The sequence below is a fragment of the Engystomops pustulosus genome, chromosome 9 (assembly GCF_040894005.1).
Source record: "Engystomops pustulosus chromosome 9, aEngPut4.maternal, whole genome shotgun sequence".
Classification (NCBI taxonomy): Eukaryota; Metazoa; Chordata; class Amphibia; order Anura; family Leptodactylidae; genus Engystomops; species Engystomops pustulosus.
The window spans coordinates 63,714,024-63,726,691 of NC_092419.1; the positions used below are offsets into that span (position 1 = coordinate 63,714,024).

The 12,668-nt window shown below is 44.8% G+C and overlaps 19 pseudogenes; all 19 read left to right on the top strand.

Moving 5' to 3' along the window:
* The first annotated feature begins 249 nt into the window (after nt 1-249).
* On the top strand, nt 250-368 carry LOC140098789 (5S ribosomal RNA; annotated as a pseudogene).
* A 69-nt stretch (nt 369-437) lies between these two features.
* LOC140091947 (5S ribosomal RNA) lies at nt 438-556 on the top strand (annotated as a pseudogene).
* A 635-nt stretch (nt 557-1,191) lies between these two features.
* Nucleotides 1,192-1,310, top strand: LOC140092365 (5S ribosomal RNA; annotated as a pseudogene).
* A 70-nt stretch (nt 1,311-1,380) lies between these two features.
* LOC140082244 (5S ribosomal RNA) lies at nt 1,381-1,499 on the top strand (annotated as a pseudogene).
* A 636-nt stretch (nt 1,500-2,135) lies between these two features.
* Nucleotides 2,136-2,254, top strand: LOC140095056 (5S ribosomal RNA; annotated as a pseudogene).
* Nucleotides 2,255-3,259: 1,005 nt separating this feature from the next.
* LOC140098014 (5S ribosomal RNA) lies at nt 3,260-3,378 on the top strand (annotated as a pseudogene).
* Nucleotides 3,379-3,637: 259 nt separating this feature from the next.
* LOC140093482 (5S ribosomal RNA) lies at nt 3,638-3,756 on the top strand (annotated as a pseudogene).
* A 69-nt stretch (nt 3,757-3,825) lies between these two features.
* LOC140083430 (5S ribosomal RNA) lies at nt 3,826-3,944 on the top strand (annotated as a pseudogene).
* A 70-nt stretch (nt 3,945-4,014) lies between these two features.
* Nucleotides 4,015-4,133, top strand: LOC140082245 (5S ribosomal RNA; annotated as a pseudogene).
* Nucleotides 4,134-5,525: 1,392 nt separating this feature from the next.
* Nucleotides 5,526-5,644, top strand: LOC140084789 (5S ribosomal RNA; annotated as a pseudogene).
* A 1,003-nt stretch (nt 5,645-6,647) lies between these two features.
* Nucleotides 6,648-6,766, top strand: LOC140083736 (5S ribosomal RNA; annotated as a pseudogene).
* A 1,003-nt stretch (nt 6,767-7,769) lies between these two features.
* On the top strand, nt 7,770-7,888 carry LOC140082713 (5S ribosomal RNA; annotated as a pseudogene).
* A 447-nt stretch (nt 7,889-8,335) lies between these two features.
* LOC140097166 (5S ribosomal RNA) lies at nt 8,336-8,454 on the top strand (annotated as a pseudogene).
* A 259-nt stretch (nt 8,455-8,713) lies between these two features.
* Nucleotides 8,714-8,832, top strand: LOC140085934 (5S ribosomal RNA; annotated as a pseudogene).
* A 440-nt stretch (nt 8,833-9,272) lies between these two features.
* On the top strand, nt 9,273-9,391 carry LOC140082714 (5S ribosomal RNA; annotated as a pseudogene).
* Nucleotides 9,392-10,217: 826 nt separating this feature from the next.
* On the top strand, nt 10,218-10,336 carry LOC140094876 (5S ribosomal RNA; annotated as a pseudogene).
* A 70-nt stretch (nt 10,337-10,406) lies between these two features.
* LOC140093484 (5S ribosomal RNA) lies at nt 10,407-10,525 on the top strand (annotated as a pseudogene).
* Nucleotides 10,526-10,594: 69 nt separating this feature from the next.
* On the top strand, nt 10,595-10,713 carry LOC140086645 (5S ribosomal RNA; annotated as a pseudogene).
* Nucleotides 10,714-12,294: 1,581 nt separating this feature from the next.
* Nucleotides 12,295-12,413, top strand: LOC140097975 (5S ribosomal RNA; annotated as a pseudogene).
* Nucleotides 12,414-12,668: the final 255 nt, after the last annotated feature.

The following is a 12,668-nucleotide window of genomic DNA, read 5'->3' on the forward strand; positions in this document are numbered from 1 at the left end:
TGAAAATTGTGTTAGTTTCTCTATGAGATAGTAAAAGAAGGTTCAAATTGAACAGCTGCTGTCAACGGCAATTCTAAGCTGAATGTGCCTGCTCTCGTCAGATTACAGCAGCAATGCAGCTTAAGGCTTGGCAAGTACCAGCATGGGAGACTGGCTGGGAATCCCAAGTTCCGTTGACCGTTTTGAACCTGAAAATTGTGTTAGTTTCTCTATGAGATAGTAAAAGAAGGTTCAAATTGAACAGCTGCTGTCAACGGCCATTCTAAGCTGAATTTGCCTGCTCTCGTCAGATCGCAGCAGCAATGCAACTTAAGGCTTGGCAAGTACCAGCATGGGAGACTGGCTGGGAATTCCAAGTTCCGTTGAACTTTTTGAACCAGAAAATGTGTTAGTTTCTCTATGAGATAGTAAAAGAAGGTTCAAATTGAACAGCTGCTGTCAACGGCCATTCTAAGCTGAATGTGCCTGCTCTCGTCAGATCGCAGCAGCGATGCAGCTTAAGGCTTGGCAAGTACCAGCATGGGAGACTGGCTGGGAATCCCAAGTTCTGGTGACCTTTTTGAACCTGAAAATGTGTTAGTTTCTGTATGAGATAGTAAAAGAAGGTTCAAATTGAAAAGCTGCTGTCAACGGCAATTCTAAGCTGAATGTGCGTGCTCTTCTCAGATCGCAGCAGCGATGCAGCTTAAGGTTTGGCAAGTACCAGCATGGGAGACTGGCTGGGAATCCCAAGTTCTGGTGACCTTTTTGAACCTGAAAATTGTGTTAGTTTCTCTATGAGATAGTAGAAGAAGGTTCAAATTGAACAACTGCTGTCAACGGCCATTCTAAGCTGAATGTGTGTGCTCTTTTCAGATCGCAGCAGCGATGCAGCTTAAGGCTTGGCAAGTACCAGCATGGGAGACTGGCTGGGAATCCCAAGTTCTGGTGACCTTTTTGAACCTGAAAATTGTGTTAGTTTCTCTATGAGATAGTAGAAGAAGGTTCAAATTGAACAACTGCTGTCAACGGCCATTCTAAGCTGAATGTGTGTGCTCTTTTCAGATCGCAGCAGCGATGCAGCTTAAGGCTTGGCAAGTACCAGCATGGGAGACTGGCTGGGAATCCCAAGTTCCGTTGACCTTTTTGAACCTGAAAATGTGTTAGTTTCTCTATGAGATAGTAAAAGAAGGTTCAAATTGAACAGCTGCTGTCAACGGCCATTCTAAGCTGAATGTGCCTGCTCTCGTCAGATCGCAGCAGCAATGCAGCTTAAGGCTTGGCAAGTACCAGCATGGGAGACTGGCTGGGAATCCCAAGTTCCGTTGACCTTTTTGAACCTGAAAATTGTGTTAGTTTCTCTATGAGATAGTAAAAGAAGGTTCAAATTGAACAGCTGCTGTCAACGGCCATTCTAAGCTGAATATGCCTGCTCTCGTCAGATCGCAGCAGCAATGCAGCTTAAGGCTTGGCAAGTACCAGCATGGGAGACTGGCTGGGAATCCCAAGTTCTGTTGACCTTTTTGAACCTGAAAATGTGTTAGTTTCTCTATGAGATAGTAAAAGAAGGTTCAAATTGAACAGCTGCTGTCAACAGCCATTCTAAGCTGAATGTGCGTGCTCTTGTCAGATCGCAGCAGCGATGCAGCTTAAGGCTTGGCAAGTACCAGCATGGGAGACTGGCTGGGAATCCCAAGTTCTGGTGACCTTTTTGAACCTGAAAATTGTGTTAGTTTCTCTATGAGATAGCAAAAGAAGGTTCAAATTGAACAGCTGCTGTCAACGGCCATTCTAAGCTGAATGTGCCTGCTCTTGTCAGATTGCAGCAGCAATGCAGCTTAAGGCTTGGCAAGTACCAGCATGGGAGACTGGCTGGGAATCCCAAGTTCTGGTGACTTTTTTGAACCTGAAAATTGTGTTAGTTTCTCTATGAGATAGTAGAAGAAGGTTCAAATTGAACAACTGCTGTCAACGGCCATTCTAAGCTGAATGTGTGTGCTCTTGTCAGATCGCAGCAGCGATGCAGCTTAAGGCTTGGCAAGTACCAGCATGGGAGACTGGCTGGGAATCCCAAGTTCTGTTGACCTTTTTGAACCTGAAAATTGTGTTAGTTTCTCTATGAGATAGTAAAAGAAGGTTCAAATTGAACAGCTGCTGTCAACGGCCATTCTAAGCTGAATGTGCGTGCTCTCGTCAGATCGCAGCAGCAATGCAGGTTAAGGCTTGGCAAGTACCAGCATGGGAGACTGGCTGGGAATCCCAAGTTCCGTTGACCTTTTTGAACCTGAAAATTGTGTTAGTTTCTCTATGAGATAGTAAAAGAAGGTTCAAATTGAACAGCTGCTGTCAATGGCCATTCTAAGCTGAATGTGCCTGCTCTTGTCAGATCGCAGCAGCGATGCAGCTTAAGGCTTGGCAACTACCAGCATGGGAGACTGGCATGGAATCCCAAGTTCTGGTGACCTTTTTGAACCTGAAAATTGTGTTAGTTTCTCTATGAGATAGCAAAAGAAGGTTCAAATTGAACAGTTGCTGTCAACGGCCATTCTAAGTTGAATGTGCCTGCTCATGTCAGATTGCAGCAGCAATGCAGCTTAAGGCTTGGCAAGTACCAGCATGGGAGACTGGCAAGTTCTGGTGACCTTTTTGAACCTGAAAATTGTGTTAGTTTCTATATAAGAGGGTAGAAGAAGGTTCAAATTGAACAACTGCTGTCAATGGCCATTCTAAGCTGAATGTGCGTGCTCTTGCCAGATCGCAGCAGCGATGCAGCTTAAGGCTTGGCAAGTACCAGCATGGGAGACTGGCTTGGAATCCCAAGTTCTGATGACCTTTTTGAACCTGAAAATTGTGTTTGTTTCTATATGAGATAGTAGAAGAAGGTTCAAATTGAACAACTGCTGTCAATGGCCATTCTAAGCTGAATGTGCCTGCTCTCGTCAGATCACAGCAGCAATGCAGCTTAAGGTTTGGCAAGTACCAGCATGGGAGACTGGCAGGGAATCCCAAGTTCCGTTGACCTTTTTGAACCTGAAAATTGTGTTAGTTTCTCTATGAGATAGTAAAAGAAGGTTCAAATTGAACAGCTGCTGTCAACGGCCATTCTAAGCTGAATGTGCGTGCTCTTGTCAGATCGCAGCAGCGATGCAGCTTAAGGCTTGGCAAGTTCCAGCATGGGAGACTGGCTGGGAATCCCAAGTTCTGTTGACCTTTTTGAACTTGAAAATTGTTTTAGTTTCTCTATGAGATAGTAAAAGAAGGTTCAATTTGAAATGCTGCTGTCAACGGCCATTCTAAGCTGAATGTGCCTGCTCTTGTCAGATCGCAGCAGCAATGCAGCTTAAGGCTTGGCAAGTGCCAGCATGGGAGACTGGCTGGGAATCCCAAGTTCCGTTGACCTTTTTGAACCTGAAAATTGTGTTAGTTTCTCTATGAGATAGTAAAATAAGGTTCAAATTGAACAGCTGCTGTCAACGGCCATTCTAAGCTGAATGTGCGTGCTCTTGTCAGATCGCAGCAGCGATGCAGCTTAAGGCTTGGCAAGTTCCAGCATGGGAGACTGGCTGGGAATCCCAAGTTCTGGTGACTTTTTTGAACCTGAAAATTGTGTTAGTTTCTCTATGAGATAGTAGAAGAAGGTTCAAATTGAACAACTGCTGTCAACGGCCATTCTAAGCTGAATTTGCCTGCTCTCGTCAGATCGCAGCAGCAATGCAACTTAAGGCTTGGCAAGTACCAGCATGGGAGACTGGCTGGGAATTCCAAGTTCCGTTGACCTTTTTGAACCTGAAAATGTGTTAGTTTCTCTATGAGATAGTAAAAGAAGGTTCAAATTGAACAGCTGCTGTCAACGGCCATTCTAAGCTGAATGTGCCTGCTCTCGTCAGATCGCAGCAGCAATGCAGCTTAAGGCTTGGCAAGTACCAGCATGGGAGACTGGCTGGGAATCCCAAGTTCCGTTGTCCTTTTTGAACCTGAAAATTGTGTTAGTTTCTCTATGAGATAGTAAAAGAAGGTTCAAATTGAACAGCTGCTGTCAACGGCCATTCTAAGCTGAATATGCCTGCTCTCGTCAGATCGCAGCAGCAATGCAGCTTAAGGCTTGGCAAGTACCAGCATGGGAGACTGGCTGGGAATCCCAAGTTCTGTTGACCTTTTTGAACCTGAAAATGTGTTAGTTTCTCTATGAGATAGTAAAAGAAGGTTCAAATTGAACAGCTGCTGTCAACGGCCATTCTAAGCTGAATGTGCGTGCTCTTGTCAGATCGCAGCAGCGCTGCAGCTTAAGGCTTGGCAAGTACCAGCATGGGAGACTGGCTTGGAATCCCAAGTTCTGGTGACCTTTTTGAACCTGAAAATTGTGTTAGTTTCTCTATGAGATAGCAAAAGAAGGTTCAAATTGAACAACTGCCGTCAACGGCCATTCTAAGCTGAATGTGCCTGCTCTTGTCAGATTGCAGCAGCAATGCAGCTTAAGGCTTGGCAAGTACCAGCATGGGAGACTGGCTTGGAATCCCAAGTTCTGGTGACCTTTTTGAACCTGAAAATTGTGTTAGTTTCTATATAAGATAGTAGAAGAAGGTTCAAATTGAACAACTGCTGTCAAAGGCCATTCTAAGCTGAATGTGCCTGCTCTCGCCAGATCGCAGCAGCAATGCAGCTTAAGGCTTGGCAAGTACCAGCATGGGAGACTGGCTGGGAATCCCAAGTTCTGTTGACCTTTTTGAACCTGAAAATTGTGTTAGTTTCTCTATGAGATAGTAAAAGAAGGTTCAAATTGAACAGCTGCTGTCAATGGCCATTCTAAGCTGAATGTGCGTGCTCTTGTCAGATCGCAGCAGCGATGCAGCTTAAGGCTTGGCAAGTTCCAGCATGGGAGGCTGGCTGGGAATCCCAAGTTCTGTTGACCTTTTTGAACTTGAAAATTGTTTTAGTTTCTCTATGAGATAGTAAAAGAAGGTTCAATTTGAAATGCTGCTGTCAACGGCCATTCTAAGCTGAATGTGCGTGCTCTTGTCAGATCACAGCAGCAATGCAGCTTAAGGCTTGGCAAGTACCAGCATGGGAGACTGGCTGGGAATCCCAAGTTCCGTTGACCTTTTTGAACCTGAAAATTGTGTTAGTTTCTCTATGAGATAGTAAAAGAAGGTTCAAATTGAACAGCTGCTGTCAACGGCAATTCTAAGCTGAATGTGCCTGCTCTTGTCAGATCGCAGCAGCGATGCAGCTTAAGGCTTGGCAAGTACCAGCATGGGAGACTGGCTGGGAATCCCAAGTTCTGGTGACCTTTTTGAACCTGAAAATTGTGTTAGTTTCTCTATGAGATAGTAGAAGAAGGTTCAAATTAAACAACTGCTGTCAACGGCCATTCTAAGCTGAATGTGTGTGCTCTTTTCAGATCGCAGCAGCGATGCAGCTTAAGGCTTGGCAAGTACCAGCATGGGAGACTGGCTGGGAATCCCAAGTTCTGTTGACCTTTTTGAACCTGAAAATTGTGTTAGTTTCTCTATGAGATAGTAAAAGAAGGTTCAAATTGAACAGCTGCTGTCAACGGCAATTCTAAGCTGAATGTGCCTGCTCTCGTCAGATCGCAGCAGCAATGCAGCTTAAGGCTTGGCAAGTACCAGCATGGGAGACTGGTTGGGAATTCCAAGTTCCGTTGACCGTTTTGAACCTGAAAATTGTGTTAGTTTCTCTATGAGATAGCAATAGAAGGTTCAAATTGAACAGCTGCTGTCAACGGCCATTCTAAGCTGAATTTGCCTGCTCTCGTCAAATCGCAGCAGCGATGCAGCTTAAGGCTTGGCAAGTACCAGCATGGGAGACTGTCTTGGAATCCCAAGTTCTGGTGACCTTTTTGAACCTGAAAATTGTGTTAGTTTCTCTATGAGATAGCAAAAGAAGGTTCAAATTGAACAGCTGCTGTCAACGGCCATTCTAAGCTGAATGTGCCTGCTCTTGTCAGATTGCAGCAGCAATGCAGCTTAAGGCTTGGCAAGTACCAGCATGGGAGACTGGCTTGGAATCCCAAGTTCTGGTGACCTTCTTGAACCTGAAAATTGTGTTAGTTTCTATATAAGATAGTAGAAGAAGGTTCAAATTGAACAACTGTTGTCAATGGCCATTCTAAGCTGAATGTGCCTGCTCTCGCCAGATCGCAGCAGCAATGCAGCTTAAGGCTTGGCAAGTACCAGCATGGGAATCCCAAGTTCCGTTGCCTTTTTGAACCTGAAAATTGTGTTAGTTTCTCTATGAGATAGTAAAAGAAGGTTCAAATTGAACAGCTGCTGTCAACGGCCATTCTAAGCTGAATGTGCGTGCTCTTGTCAGATCGCAGCAGCGATGCAGCTTAAGGCTTGGCAAGTACCAGCATGGGAGACTGGCTGGGAATCCCAAGTTCTGGTGACTTTTTTGAACCTGAAAATTGTGTTAGTTTCTACTATGAGATAGTAGAAGAAGGTTCAAATTGAACAACTGCTGTCAACGGCCATTCTAAGCTGAATGTTTGTGCTCTTGTCAGATCGCAGCAGCGATGCAGCTTAAGGCTTGGCAAGTACCAGCATGGGAGACTGGCTGGGAATCCCAAATTCTGTTAAACTTTTTGAACCTGAAAATTGTGTTAGTTTCTCTATGAGATAGTAAAAGAAGGTTCAAATCGAACAGCTGCTGTCAATGGCCATTCTAAGCTGAATGTGCCTGCTCTCGTCAGATCGCAGCAGCAATGCAGCTTAAGGCTTGGCAAGTACCAGCATGGGAGACTGGCTGGGAATCCCAAGTTCTGTTGACCTTTTTGAACCTGAAAATGTGTTAGTTTCTCTATGAGATAGTAAAAGAAGTTTCAAATTGAACAGCTGCTGTCAACGGCCATTCTAAGCTGAATGTGCGTGCTCTTGTCAGATCGCAGCAGCGATGCAGCTTAAGGCTTGGCAAGTACCAGCATGGGAGACTGTCTTGGAATCCCAAGTTCTGGTGACCTTTTTGAACCTGAAAATTGTGTTAGTTTCTCTATGAGATAGCAAAAGAAGGTTCAAATTGAACAGCTGCTGTCAACGGCCATTCTAAGCTGAATGTGCCTGCTCTTGTCAGATTGCAGCAGCAATGCAGCTTAAGGCTTGGCAAGTACCAGCATGGGAGACTGGCTGGGAATCCCAAGTTCTGGTGACCTTCTTGAACCTGAAAATTGTGTTAGTTTCTATATAAGATAGTAGAAGAAGGTTCAAATTGAACAACTGCTGTCAATGGCCATTCTAAGCTGAATGTGCCTGCTCTCGCCAGATCGCAGCAGCAATGCAGCTTAAGGCTTGGCAAGTACCAGCATGGGAATCCCAAGTTCCGTTGCCCTTTTTGAACCTGAAAATTGTGTTAGTTTCTCTATGAGATAGTAAAAGAAGGTTCAAATTGAACAGCTGCTGTCAACGGCCATTCTAAGCTGAATGTGCGTGCTCTTGTCAGATCGCAGAAGCGATGCAGCTTAAGGCTTGGCAAGTACCAGCATGGGAGACTGGCTGGGAATCCCAAGTTCTGGTGACTTTTTTGAACCTGAAAATTGTGTTAGTTTCTACTATGAGATAGTAGAAGAAGGTTCAAATTGAACAACTGCTGTCAACGGCCATTCTAAGCTGAATGTTTGTGCTCTTGTCAGATCGCAGCAGCGATGCAGCTTAAGGCTTGGCAAGTACCAGCATGGGAGACTGGCTGGGAATCCCAAGTTCTGTTAAACTTTTTGAACCTGAAAATTGTGTTAGTTTCTCTATGAGATAGTAAAAGAAGGTTCAAATCGAACAGCTGCTGTCAATGGCCATTCTAAGCTGAATGTGCCTGCTCTCGTCAGATCGCAGCAGCAATGCAGCTTAAGGCTTGGCAAGTACCAGCATGGGAGACTGGCTGGGAATCCCAAGTTCCGTTGACCTTTTTGAACCTGAAAATTGTGTTAGTTTCTCTATGAGATAGTAAAAGAAGGTTCAAATTGAAAAGCTGCTGTCAACGGCAATTCTAAGCTGAATGTGCGTGCTCTTGTCAGATCGCAGCAGCAATGCAGCTTAAGGCTTGGCAAGTACCAGCATGGGAGACTGGCTGGGAATCCCAAGTTCCGTTGACCTTTTTGAACCTGAAAATTGTGTTAGTTTCTCTATGAGATAGTTGAAGAAGGTTCAAATTGAACAACTGCTGTCAACGGCCATTCTAAGCTGAATGTGTGTGCTCTTTTCAGATCGTAGCAGCGATGCAGCTTAAGGCTTGGCAAGTACCAGCATGGGAGACTGGCTGGGAATCCCAAGCTCCGTTGACCTTTTTGAACCTGAAAATGTGTTAGTTTCTCTATGAGATAGTAAAAGAAGGTTCAAATTGAACAGCTGCTGTCAACGGCCATTCTAAGCTGAATGTGCGTGCTCTTGTCAGATCGCAGCAGCGATGCAGCTTAAGGCTTGGCAAGTACCAGCATGGGAGACTGGCTGGGAATCCCAAGTTCTGTTGACCATTTTTAACCTGAAAATTGTGTTAGTTTCTCTATGAGATAGTAAAAGAAGGTTCAAATTGAAGAGCTGCTGTCAACGGCCGTTCTAAGCTGAATGTGTGTGCTCTTGTCAGATCGCAGCAGCGATGCAGCTTAAGGCTTGGCAAGTTCCAGCATGGGAGACTGGCTGGGAATCCCAAGTTCTGTTGACCTTTTTGAACTTGAAAATTGTTTTAGCATCTCTATGAGATAGTAAAAGAAGGTTCAATTTGAAATGCTGCTGTCAACGGCCATTCTAAGCTGAATGTGCCTGCTCTCGTCAGATCGCAGCAGCTATGCAGCTTAAGGCTTTGCAAGTACCAGCATGGGAGACTGGCTGGGAATCCCAAGTTCCGTTGACCTTTTTGAACCTGAAAATTGTGTTAGTTTCTCTATGAGATAGTAAAAGAAGGTTCAAATTGAACAGCTGCTGTCAACGGCCTTTCTAAGCTGAATGTGCGTGCTCTTGTCAGATCGATGCAGCTTAAGGCTTGGCAAGTACCAGCATGGGAGATTGGCTGGGAATCCCAAGTTCTGGTGACTTTTTTGAACCTGAAAATTGTGTTAGTTTCTCTATGAGATAGTAGAAGAAGGTTCAAATTGAACAACTGCTGTCAACGGCCATTCTAAGCTGAATGTGTGTGCTCTTGTCAGATCGCAGCAGCGATGCAGCTTAAGGCTTGGCAAGTACCAGCATGGGAGACTGGCTGGGAATCCCAAGTTCTGTTGACCTTTTTGAACCTGAAAATTGTGTTAGTTTCTCTATGAGATAGTAAAAGAAGGTTCAAATTGAACAGCTGCTGTCAATGGCCATTCTAAGCTGAATGTGCCTGCTCTCGTCAGATCGCAGCAGCAATGCAGCTTAAGGCTTGGCAAGTACCAGCATGGGAGACTGGCTGGGAATCCCAAGTTCCGTTGACCTTTTTGAACCTGAAAATTGTGTTAGTTTCTGTTTGAGATAGTAAAAGAAGGTTCAAATTGAAAAGCTGCTGTCAACGGCAATTCTAAGCTGAATGTGCGTGCTCTTGTCAGATCGCAGCAGCGATGCAGCTTAAGGCTTGGCAAGTACCAGCATGGGAGACTGGCTGGGAATCCCAAGTTCTGGTGACTTTTTTGAACCTGAAAATTGTGTTAGTTTCTCTATGAGATAGTAGAAGAAGGTTCAAATTGAACAACTGCTGTCAACGGCCATTCTAAGCTGAATGTGTGTGCTCTTGTCAGATCGCAGCAGCGATGCAGCTTAAGGCTTGGCAAGTACCAGCATGGGAGACTGGCTGGGAATCCCAAGTTCCGTTGACCTTTTAGAACCTGAAAATTGTGTTAGTTTCTCTATGAGATAGTAAAAGAAGGTTCAAATTGAAAAGCTGCTGTCAACGGCAATTCTAAGCTGAATGTGCGTGCTCTTGTCAGATCGCAGCAGCGATGCAGCTTAAGGCTTGGCAAGTACCAGCATGGGAGTCTGGCTGGGAATCCCAAGTTCTGGTGATCTTTTTGAACCTGAAAATTGTGTTAGTTTCTCTATGAGATAGTAGAAGAAGGTTCAAATTGAACAACTGCTGTCAACGGCCATTCTAAGCTGAATGTGTGTGCTCTTTTCAGATCGCAGCAGCGATGCAGCTTAAGGCTTGGCAAGTACCAGCATGGGAGACTGGCTGGGAATCCCAAGTTCTGTTGACCTTTTTGAACCTGAAAATTGTGTTAGTTTCTCTATGAGATAGTAAAAGAAGGTTCAAATTGAACAGCTGCTGTCAACGGCAATTCTAAGCTGAATGTGCCTGCTCTCGTCAGATTGCAGCAGCAATGCAGCTTAAGGCTTGGCAAGTACCAGCATGGGAGACTGGCTGGGAATCCCAAGTTCTGTTGACCTTTTTGAACCTGAAAATTGTGTTAGTTTCTCTATGAGATAGTAAAAGAAGGTTCAAATTGAACAGCTGCTGTCAACGGCCATTCTAAGCTGAATTTGCCTGCTCTCGTCAGATCGCAGCAGCAATGCAACTTAAGGCTTGGCAAGTACCAGCATGGGAGACTGGCTGGGAATTCCAAGTTCCGTTGACCTTTTTGAACCAGAAAATGTGTTAGTTTCTCTATGAGATAGTAAAAGAAGGTTCAAATTGAAAAGCTGCTGTCAACGGCCATTCTAAGCTGAATGTGCCTGCTCTCGTCAGATCGCAGCAGCAATGCAGCTTAAGGCTTGGCAAGTACCAGCATGGGAGACTGGCTGGGAATCCCAAGTTCCGTTAACCTTTTTGAACCTGAAAATTGTGTTAGTTTCTCTATGAGATAGTAAAAGAAGGTTCAAATTGAACAGCTGCTGTCAACGGCCATTCTAAGCTGAATGTGCGTGCTCTTGTCAGATCGCAGCAGCGATGCAGCTTAAGGCTTGGCAAGTACCAGCATGGGAGACTGGCTTGGAATCCCAAGTTCTGGTGACCTTTTTGAACCTGAAAATTGTGTTAGTTTCTCTATGAGATAGCAAAAGAAGGTTCAAATTGAACAGCTGCTGTCAACGGCCATTCTAAGCTGAATGTTCCTGCTCTTGTCAGATTGCAGCAGCAATGCAGCTTAAGGCTTGGCAAGTACCAGCATGGGAGACTGGCTTGGAATCCCAAGTTCTGGTGACCTTTTTGAACCTGAACATTGTGTTAGTTTCTATATAAGATAGTAGAAGAAGGTTCAAATGGAACAACTGCTGTCAATGGCCATTCTAAGCTGAATGTGCCTGCTCTCGCCAGATCGCAGCAGCAATGCAGCTTAAGGCTTGGCAAGTACCAGCTTGGGAGACTGGCTGGGAATCCCAAGTTCCGTTGCCCTTTTTGAACCTGAAAATTGTGTTAGTTTCTCTATGAGATAGTAAAAGAAGGTTCAAATTGAACAGCTGCTGTCAACGGCCATTCTAAGCTGAATGTGCGTGCTCTTGTCAGATCGCAGCAGCGATGCAGCTTAAGGCTTGGCAAGTACCAGCATGGGAGACTGGCTGGAAATCCCAAGTTCTGGTGACCTTTTTGAACCTGAAAATTGTGTTAGTTTCTATATGAGATAGTAGAAGAAGGTTCAAATTGAACAACTGCTGTCAATGGCCATTCTAAGCTGAATGTGCCTGCTCTCGTCAGATCGCAGCAGCAATGCAGCTTAAGGCTTGGCAAGTACCAGCATGGGAGACTGGCTTCGGATCCCAAGTTCTGGTGACCTTTTTGAACCTGAAAATTGTGTTAGTTTCTCTATGAGATAGTAGAAGAAGGTTCAAATTGAACAACTGCTGTCAACGGCCATTCTAAGCTGAATGTGTGTGCTCTTTTCAGATCGCAGCAGCGATGCAGCTTAAGGCTTGGCAAGTACCAGCATGGGAGACTGGCTGGGAATCCCAAGTTCTGTTGACCTTTTTGAACCTGAAAATTGTGTTAGTTTCTCTATGAGATAGTAAAAGAAGGTTCAAATTGAACAGCTGCTGTCAACGGCAATTCTAAGCTGAATGTGCCTGCTCTCGTCAGATTGCAGCAGCAATGCAGCTTAAGGCTTGGCAAGTACCAGCATGGGAGACTGGCTGGGTATCCCAAGTTCTGTTGACCGTTTTGAACCTGAAAATTGTGTTAGTTTCTCTATGAGATAGCAAAAGAAGGTTCAAATTGAACAGCTGCTGTCAACGGCCATTCTAAGCTGAATTTGCCTGCTCTCGTCAGATCGCAGCAGCAATGCAACTTAAGGCTTGGCAAGTACCAGCATGGCAGACTGGCTGGGAATTCCAAGTTCCGTTGACCTTTTTGAACCTGAAAATGTGTTAGTTTCTCTATGAGATAGTAAAAGAAGGTTCAAATTGAACAGCTGCTGTCAACGGCCATTCTAAGCTGAATGTGCCTGCTCTCGTCAGATCGCAGCAGCAATGCAGCTTAAGGCTTGGCAAGTACCAGCATGGGAGACTGGCTTGGAATCCCAAGTTCTGGTGACCTTTTTGAACCTGAAAATTGTGTTAGTTTCTCTATGAGATAGCAAAAGAAGGTTCAAATTGAACAGCTGCTGTCAACGGCCATTCTAAGCTGAATGTGCCTGCTCTTGTCAGATTGCAGCAGCAATGCAGCTTAAGGCTTGGCAAGTACCAGCATGGGAGACTGGCTTGGAATCTCAAGTTCTGGTGACCTTTTTGAACCTGAAAATTGTTTTAGTTTCTATATAAGATAGTAGAAGAAGGTTCAAATTGAACAAC